Below are 10762 nucleotides of genomic sequence, written 5' to 3' on the forward strand. Positions count from 1 at the left end.
GAAAGATTCAACCCTGCAGGGGTGCTCCAACTAATCCATCACAAATTACCACAAGCCGCATATAAATCCTCGATCAAGAAACTCGAGATCTCGTCGGACTCCTTAGTGGAAAACGTCAACTCTGAGATTACCCAAAGCATCACCGGAATCCCGATGCACAAGACATTCATCAAAGGTAAAACTAATCCAGCAAGGCCGCCCGACGTGTCGACGAACCCGATAGGAGCCGCGTATCTCATTCTCATTACACGACCGGATGGGAAAGGCTACATGTACCAAACCTCGAGTTGCCCCGTGGTGGCCCCGCAGTCTGCCCTTTTGGGACCAACACTGGCCCCCCTGTATTATGTAAAATTACTCCTCAGGTTCATGGCGCCTATGCTTTCAGTATTAACAGAACTATTATGTTGGGCAAATATAGTACCAATGTTGGGCCTTGCCAGACCAGCTTTAATCTAAAACGAATTATCAAGGGGGTCCCCATAACAACCCCCGATCGTGTTAGGAGCGCTCAATTATGGAACACAACACCGGTAGCCGAAACTAAGGGGGCAAAGGTGGAACAACACACTAGGCTAGAAAGGCCGAGCCTTCCACCTTTTACCAAATATATAGGTGCAATAATTTAGACAACATTTAATATGGTGATATAACAAGGAACCCATGTTATCACATGGAAGCAACTGCACCTGTAACTAGCAACGCTAACACAAGGTTAAGAAAGCGGTAACATAGCCAAACAGTGGTTTGCTAGGTGGTGAACAGGTTGAAGGTTTTCATGGCAATGTTGAGAGGCTGGTATTTAACAGGTAGTAGGCAGCGATACATAACAATAGAAACGGTAAAACAAGCATGGAAATGATAGTAATGGTATCTGGGGAAATGGTCATCTTGCCTGAGATCCCGCTGAGAAGAAGAATGACTCCGTTAAGTAGACGAACCGATGTAGTCGAACGGGTCCTCACATTCCGACACGCTTGCGGAACTCTATCGAGACGAAGCAAACCGGAAAAAAGAATCAACACACGATATTCACCAGGGCACATGCACGACAAGATGCAATCCACATATGATGCATGATCATCTGAATATATGCAAGACATGGCATGTCAATTCACAACAATCAAACACTTACACATTAAGTGAAGTTCAATATGCAACGAGCTGCATATTGACGAAACTCCACACACGAATTATTTAGTTCTATCCCGATTAGGTACACGACAATATTGAATGTGGTTAAACATCACAAGAGGTGAAGCGTAATTAATCTACTTATATAGGCATTTTAAATGAGGTCGGAAACGACATATAGCATCTCCGAGATGACCCCATACGTTAATTTATAAATCTGTCCAGATCTGAACTAACACATTTTAATATTTGTTAGACAGCAAAATTAATAGGTTCACGTGATTCTACGCATTGTTACAATCAATTTACACATAGAGAACATCTCCAACGGAGCTACAGATCAAAAGATACGAACACCGCAAGATATGATGGCATGAATGCAACATGTGTCCAACGACAATCACAAGCATTTCAAAACACACAACCATCAAGATATCATGAAACTACATGAGATTCTAATCAAGTTTCATATAGGACACGACCAAAACGGAGCAACGGTTCGACAACTACGAGCTAAACAAGAAATAGACATAATCTGCCAAAAACAGCCACAAAGCATTTTATACGCCCTCGAACAATTAGCTACACAAATCCAAAATGCTCAAACAAGGCATGAGACAATAGAGTGCAAGATGCACTACAACATACTACTAATAACATCTAGCATGGAAGCATGGATCACTAGGAAAATAACTCACAAAATACCATCTCACACACAGTTTCGGACTTAGTGAAAATAACAGTTTATGACAGTGCAGTTTTCGATCTGAAGGAATATTGACAGCAGCAAAACCATAAGCTACAGGACTCCAACTGGTATGAAAATTCACAACATGCTAGAGAAACTTAAAGGCTACAAGTAACTCCATTGCGCCAACCTCAAAAGAGCTACAGATCACCAGATAAACTCATGACAAGACAACAACAAAATATAACAGATTTCAGACTATTTCAGCATCTCTAAAACAACATTATTTTCTAGCAAGTTGAGAACAAGCAAACCACACCTAAACATGGATTTCTATTGCAACCAAAATTACCAGGTGCTAGCATACATATCCTAGGGCATATCTCTAGTTGACAACTCCTTCAAATCATGCACGGATTAAATCCCACAAAATAAACAAAAGGGAAGCTATGGGGGGTTTCCCTTACAGTTTTCCTTCAAAAAATAAAAATAAAAGGGCAACATGGTAAAATATCACGCGCACTAACTTGCCCAAAAGCTAAAACTAAATGCACAGTTAAATTCTATGGATTTTTCTACCCTGAAAACATATATTACATGTGGGGTTGCAAAATAAAAATAACGCCACACAAATATGCAAAACTATGTCCTAATCGCGATATAACATTCTAGTGACGGAACTCTACCGGCAAAAATGCAAACAACTATTCTAAAATACATGGAAAAAGGTCCCTAAAAACATGAGCATTTAAACTACGGGGTTCGAGCAATCCGGACACGCACGAAAATAAATACGGGGTAATTAACATATTAGGACAGCACGTAATTCTAGGCAAACAGCGGGTCAAACTACTTCAAACATGCATGCAAGTTGCAAATTATTAATCTACGCGGAAATCTAATCAAGTTTCATATTTAATTCGATCTGATCCGATACACGGTTAATAAACTACGGGCGTTTGAAATATCTATATATTTCCTGAAATTAATTAAATCGCAGATAAAATCCTAAAATACTAAACGGGCCGAATCCTCGTGGCTATATGACGCACATGGCGAGAAACAGGGCGGTGGGGGCATCTCACCTAGTGGGCTCGGCCCAGTAGGAGGGGAGAGGCAGATGACAGCACGGGAGGCTAGGCCGAGCTGGGCCGGTTGGAGACAGAGCAGGCCGGTCGCGGTCGGCTCCAGCTGGGCATGGCGGGGCAGCCGAGCCGCGGGGCGCTGGCGGTCAACGGGGCAGCTCGCCTCCTTCCTCGCGCACGAACAGCAGGGGCGGCCATGGCGGCTCCTTCGCTCGATCCGGCGAGTACCGGAGGTTGCGGGTCATGCGGCGGAGGATCTTGCCGGATCGAACGAGGGCAACCCCATTCCCGGCGGTGGAGGGTCCCGACGGCGCAGGGGCGAGGAGATCGGCATGACATCTTCCTGGAGAGCGTGCCATGGCGGAGAAGTCCTTCGGTGGCTCGCGTCGCCGGTGGCCCGTGAGGTGAGGCGAGGCACGACTGACTCTGGCAGGGCTCCGACGAGGCAACCTTCAGCTAGGACGGTGGCGGCGCGTCATGGCAAGGTCGGATGAGTTGCTCAGGAAAGGGAGCTCGAGGGGAGCTGCTGGGCACAGGCGCTCGGGCTCCACGCGTCGGCGGCGCCAGATAGGCTCGGCGGGCCCCGCGTGGGCTCGCGGGCCTGGCGGCGACGATGAGGCGGGAGGGAGGAGAGAGAGAGGCTGAGGAGGTAGGTGGGTGCAGATTTCGAGGAGGATTAGGGGTTTGTGTCCAAAATGGCATGGGAAGCATATATTTATAGGCAAACGGGGCTAGGATTAGCGGAATTTCGCCCCGGTTTCAACCCTGCGATCGAAATCGAACGATCTCGAATGCGGGACGGGCTAAGTGGCTGTGTAGAGTAGGTTAGCCGGAGATGAGAGGGAAAACGGCACCCGACAACGTAATTTTAAAACATCAAAAAAAGTCCAACGATAGACCGAATACGATGCCGCTACGGTCGACCGTTCGGGTACCAGACGTACTCCGATTGCGACGAAAATTGGCAAGCGGCCTGCCTACGTCCAAATAAGACCGCACGTCAAGTTTGAACCCAATCAGAGAAAGTTTTTTACAAACTTTTAAAAACAAGATTTTGACGATGCCGCCGGCGCGTGCGTGTGTGGTCGGGCTCAGAACGGGGAGCGACGAGAAAAGAGAGAACCGGCAACTAATAGCGGATGCAAGTTTGAAAACTGGCAGCAACGGGATGCCGATGTAATACGGATGATGCGCATGATGTGATGATGATGCGACAAACAAAAATAATCACACGACGAAAACGGAATAAAAGGGGAATCTTTTGGAACGTCGGTCTCGGGCTGTCACAACCGTATAGTTATAAACTCTACAGCATGGTCAAGCATCTTAAAAACTACAAATAACTCCATTGAACGAATCCCGAAGGAGTTGTAGATCACTAGCAAATCTCATGGCAAAACAACAACAAAATATTATAGATCTCAGACTTAGAAATATTTCATCATCTCCAAATCAGCACTATTTCCTAGCATGTTGGCAACAAGCAAACAACACCTAAACATGGATTTCTATTGCAACCAAAAATACCAGGGGCTAGCCTACATATCCAAGGGCATATCTCTAGTTCAAAACTAACACATATCACGCACGGAATAAATCCCACAAAATAAACAAGAGGGCAACATGGTAAAATATCATGCACGCTAACTTGCTCGGAAGGCAAAACAAAATGCACAGTTAAATTGTATGGATTTTTCTACCCCGAAAACATATATAATATGTGGGATTCAAAAAATAAAAATAGCGCCACAATTAAATGCGGGAATAGTCCTAAACAGATATAGCAAAACTATTGATTGGGCCTACATACAAAAATGCAAGCAACTACTCTAAAATACATGGCAAAGGGTCACGAACATCGTGAACATTTTATTTATGAGATTTGAACAGTCCGGACACGCACAACAATAGCTAAGGAAATATAATCCTAATAGGACAACATGTAAATCTAGGCAAACGGCACGTCAAACCAATTCAAAGATGCATGTAAGTTACAAATAATTTTCTACGCGAAAAACTACACACGTTACATATATTACTCGCTGCGATCCGATGCACAGTTTTAAAACTACGGGCGTTTGAAAAATATGCCTTTTCTCTGAAAATTATTTAAATCACAGATTTAAAAAACATCTACGGGCCGAATTTGCAATAGGCCCCAAACATAGGCATGTGCGCTAAATAACTAAACTGCGCCCAGGGCGAAAATTAGAGGGGCTCGGGTTGCTGCTCACCTTGGGCTTGGGGCGGCTGGGCCTTGCGTGGAGGTGGGCCTGAAGGAGGTCGGCAAGGCGCTGGCGAGACAGGCCGGGGAAGGCGCATAGCCGACTCGGGCGCATGGCAGCCCAGCCACGGTCAACGCCTCCCCTCAGTCCAGATCGGACCGGGGGATGGCAGCGACCTCCTGAGGCCGACGGGGGCTGGCGGCCGGAGGTTGGCACAGGGCAGCGCGACGGGGCCACGTGAGGCTTTGATCTGGCTGGACCTCACCAGATCCGGACCACACGACGCCGGCGCGCCGGTGAAAGGCGCCGGGACGAGCAGAGAACACCGACGGCGGCTCGGGGCACTGCAGGCAGCAGCTGGCAGGGGGCGATGCAGGGACGAGGGCGGTGACCTACGCAGGGGCAGAAGGCGGCATCGCGAGCTTTGGCCGGCGCGGGGTCAACTCCGGCGGGTTGGAGCTTCGGCGACCGGCAGGGAAGGTGCCGGGGCGGCGGCGGATGCGGGGAGGCGCGGGAACGCGGGATCGGGGCTCGAGAGGAGCTCGGGAGGAGCGGTGGGTGTTTACTGCCTTGGCCCGGTTCGGGCCCGGGGCGGGCCGGACGCGGGCTGCGGTGGGCCCGGTGGCTGGAGGAGGAAGGAGACTGCGGCGGCTAGGGTTTGGTGGCTGGGGGCGCGGAAATGAGGAGGAGAGGGGTTGGTTGTCCAAATTCGGGAGGGAGGTTGTCTATTTATAGACAGGGGCTAGGATTATCCGAATCCGGCTCCATTTTCGACCACGGGATTGCAATCGGACGGCCACGGACGCGGGAATGGATTAGATGGGCTAGACGGCTGTGTAAACCAAGACGGGTCAAGAGAAGAGAGGGGTTTGGTGGCCCGGCACAATATTTTAAACACCGAAAAACGTTCAAAAAATAACCGACAACAGTGTCGCTACGGTGACCGTTCGGGTATCAAACGGACACTGATTGCGACAAAATTTGGCACGCGGCCTTCCTATATCTAAATAAGACCGCACACCATGTTTCGACCCAATCCGAAAATATTTTATACGCACTTTTAAAAACAATAAATTATCGATGTCGCAGGCGCGTGCTTGTGTGGTTGGGCTTAGAACGATCAACGACAAAAATGGAGAGAACCGGAAACTACTACAGATGCAGGTTTTGAAACTTGGCAGCAACGGAGCGCCGATGTAATGGAGATGATGCGAATGATGCGATGATGAATGCGACAGACAACCTAATAGCACGGCGACAACTGAATAAGGGGAGAATCTTACGGAGCGTCGGTCTCGGGCTGTCACAACTCTCCTACAGTACAAGAGGATATCAACCCGAGATCCAAGAATTAAAGGGGGAGAGGGAGAGAAATAGAAGAGGTAAAACTTAATTCGTTCGTTGACAAACGAGTGAAACCAACAATCCTTGAAGGTTGCAAAGAGGTTGAAGAATGATATCAGAAACAAGCAAGAATTCACACAAAATTTCAGCAGCACTTCGATAGGAAAAGGGGAGAAAATTCGATACAGTGGAAAGATCTTGAGAAGACTCACAACAAACTAACTAAATTGAAAAAAACAAGGAAAGAACAAGATCTTGATAGAACAAGATGATTGACCCAAAAGAGCAACATCACAATGCCTCTGGAACAAGAGAATAGGAACTATCTCTTGGCAAGGAAAGAACGAAGAAGAAAAATGAGAACTACTATCACAAGAATCTTGAAGAACACCTTGAGAATGAAGAGATCTTGAGCCGCCTAATAGAAAACTGAACAAGGCACCAGAATAATTGCGACACGAACGAGGAGACAACAATTGAGAAGAATTTGAGGATGAAAGTTGAAAGATGAGATCAAAGAATTCTTCTGAAATGATGGCCTTCGGAGGATCAAGAATGAAAACAATTTAGAAATGCACCGGATAGCAAGAAACACATTCTCATGATTGGGAACAATTCAAGATGATGCCACAAAGCTGAAATGATGAATCTTCAAAAGAATGGACCAAGATTTGAGAGAAACACTCCTTCAGACTCCCAAGCTCAAATGATGAGGAGAACATCACCAGGAATCACTAAGACACTCCAGAATAATGAAGAATCAAAAGGTTGAGCCAATGATGAAAATAAATTTGAAGCGATCTTGAAGAAGTAATATGACTGATGAAATTCATACTTACGTCATAGTTGAAAAGAATTAGAGATCTCCGGGAAAAGATTAGAAGAACCAGATAAGATCCTGTGAAACACCTATGGGTTATGGGCCCACTCAAAGAAACCACCGTTGAAAAGATTTCTTAGAAAGGGAGATATTGCACTGGTATAAAGAAAACTTGATGAGGTTAGACCCTCGAAATAATTGAAAGGATTGAAAACAAGAAACTTCTGAGATATCTTCAACACTCCGGAGAGAAAAAAGAGGAATGAATAAACAAGATAGGTCGAAGAGAATTTTCCAACACTGAAAGCATTGAAAAAATGGAAAGGATGTGATCACACCAAAATCTTGAATTGACTCCACCGGAGAGAAAACAAAATGAAGAAGTAATGAACCTGAACTCCTGAAAATCTTCACAAAGAATCACCGGAAACAATATGGAAGAAAAGAGAGTGGAAGCGTTGATGAAAAGAAGGCACTTGGATGACAATTAAATCATTGGTTTAAAAGGGAGGGAGGGCGGGGGAAAACAATGACAACTTGGGACAGACGAGATGAATTCCGAAAAGAAATGAGAGATTGAACTTGCAAAAATTTGAAAAGCATAGGATTGACTTAAAGAGAAGCACACGGGTTGAAAAGAATTGATATGATGACTCCGGTTGAAAAGAATTGAAAACACAACTTGATTGAGCAAAAGAATTAATAAGCATTCCCATAGAAATATGAGAACATCTCTTGGAAAGATCTAAAATCACCATTTGGCATCGAAGCAACTTGAATTACCATACTCTAACAAAACAAGGGATGAGGCTTACGAAACAAGCCGGAACAAATTCATGACACAGATTTCATCCAATATTTTCGTGGATAGGATCGCACGGGATCGATCATAAAGTAGCCATCACGTGCAAGGCAGTGCACGCGACATACGAAGCATCCCCAAGTCGTAGCAAGCTACAAGGACTCTTTAAGACACAACGAGAATCGCTGAAGACGACCGTGAACGAACGAATCCACTAGATGTTGAACACCAACCTCACATCATAAATCTGTAGGAAGATTGTCCTATAAGTAACCACTTCAATTCCCACCCAAGATCTCTCGAAATTTTCTCGTCATGCAATCTGGTCCACGGATACAAGGAGAAATCAACACTCAACTCCTAGCATCTAACCCGTCCAGTGTATCACATCCGTCAACACATAACCAGAATCTCGGAACCTCATCTATCTCAGACACTCGTAATCACAATGCTACTAAGTATGGCGATATATCCGGACCTATCTGCACCAGTACTTGGGAAAGCGGACTCCTCTCGCCACTACTAGTATTGAAGCAATTTCGAACATCCTCCGTCCTGAGATACTAAGAAATCTGAATGATAGCGATGTGCTCAAGAATCCCTTGGAGCTCAACTCCCTGGAATAAATCAAGTCACACACGAGGCACCAAGACAGAACTCCGTCACATAGACATCATATAGATTTCAAAAATATTCGCGTGATCCTAAGAAAATTGAACAAGAAGAGGAGTAGAATTGAAATTATTACTTCAAGATTCCTCACCAGAGCATAGAAGAGGAGAAAAAAAGAATACTACTCTCCGATATATAACTAGACTCAAAGTAATTTTTTACTAGACTCGTCTCGGCCAAGTTCGATCAATCAATGGGGCTCCTAGGTCAGTACTGCTCTGATACCAACTTGTAACGCCCAAGATGCGACCCTATCCTTATTTTGGCACGAGGTCCTCGACAGGTATAGAAGCGGATCTCATCGTTTTACAAGAAGAGATATATGAAATTGGCTTACATTTGCCACAGGCTACATCAGAGTCACAATAGTACAATACATGCAATCATCATGAAGAAGAGCAGGGCATGTCTACGGACAAAAACAAACGATAAAAGGCCGACGTCCATCCTTGCTATCCCAGGCTGGCGACCTAGAACCCATTCTAGATCGATGAAGAAGAAGAAGAAACTCCAAAGGAACAATCAACGCGCTCGCCTCAAGTAACCATTTTACCTGTACCTGCAACTGGTGTTGTAGTAATCTGTGAGCCACAGGGACTCAGCAATCTCATTTCCAAAGGTATCAAGACTAGCAAAGCTTAATGGGTGAGGTATGGTTAAGTGGTGAGGCTGCAGCAAGCGACTAAGCATTTATTTAGTGGCTAACTTACGAGTACAAGAATAAAGAGGGGGTGATCTACGCATAGCGGACGCGAACTTCTGATGATCAAATGAATGATCCTTAACACCTACTTACGTCAAACATAACCCCACCATGTCCTCAATCGAAGAAGGAGCTCACGAAAGAGACAGTCATGGTTACGCACTCAGTTGGCAAGTTTTAATTAAGTTAACATCAAGTTATCTTGAACCGTATGTTAAAGAAAGTTTCCATGTTGCCACATAACCGCGAGAACGACTTTCTGAAAGATTAAACCCTGCAGGGGTGCTCCACCTAGTCCATCACAAACTACCACACGCTGCGACAGAATGACCTCGATCAGGGAAACCCGTGATCTCCTCGAGTTCCTATTGGAAAACCTCAACCTCGAGTTTTCTCAAAGCATCATCAGAATCCCTCGCATGAGACGCTCGAGAAAGGTAAAACAAGTCCAGCAAGGCCGCTCGGCGTGACGACAATCCCGATAAGATCCTCGTATCTCGTTCTCACGATATGACGGATAAGTGAAGCGTACGGTGACCTGATAGACATCACCCGAGTTGCCCCTGGTTGGCCCCGCACGGTCCTCCATGTATTATGTTGAATTACACCTCGGGTAGCGCTAACTCCCTATGTTTTTCAGTATTAACTGAACTATTATGTTGGGAAAATATAGTAACAATGTTGGGCCTTGCCAGACGAGCTTTATCCCAAAACGAGAATCTAGGGGGTCCCCATAACAACCCCAAGCATGTTAGGAGCGCTCATTTATGGAACATAACACCGGTAGCCCAAACTAAGGCGACAAAGGTGGAAGAAAACACCAGGCTAGAAAGGTCGAGCCTCCCACCTTTTACCAAGTATATAGGTGCATTATATTAAATAGCATTTAATATGGTGATATAGAAAGGAACCCATGTTATCACATGGAAGCAACTGCACATGCAACTAGCAACGCTAACACATGGTTAAGCAAGAGGTAACATAGCCAAATAGTGGTTTGCTAGGTTGTAAACAGGTTGAAGGTTTTCATGGCAATGTTGAGAGGCTGACATTTAACATGTGGTAGGCAACGAGACATAGTGATAGAAAGGAAACAACTAGCATGGCAATGATAGTAATGGTATCTAGGGAAATGGTCATCTTGCTTGAGATCCCGCTCGGAAGAAGAACGACTCCGTGAAGCGGACGAACCAATGTAGTCGAACGGGTCCTCACATTTCGACACGCTTGCGGAACTCTATCGAGACGAAGGAAACCAGAAACAAGAATAAACACACGATATTCACCAC

Source organism: Hordeum vulgare, chromosome 1H (genome assembly GCF_904849725.1).
Source record: "Hordeum vulgare subsp. vulgare chromosome 1H, MorexV3_pseudomolecules_assembly, whole genome shotgun sequence".
Classification (NCBI taxonomy): Eukaryota; Viridiplantae; Streptophyta; class Magnoliopsida; order Poales; family Poaceae; genus Hordeum; species Hordeum vulgare.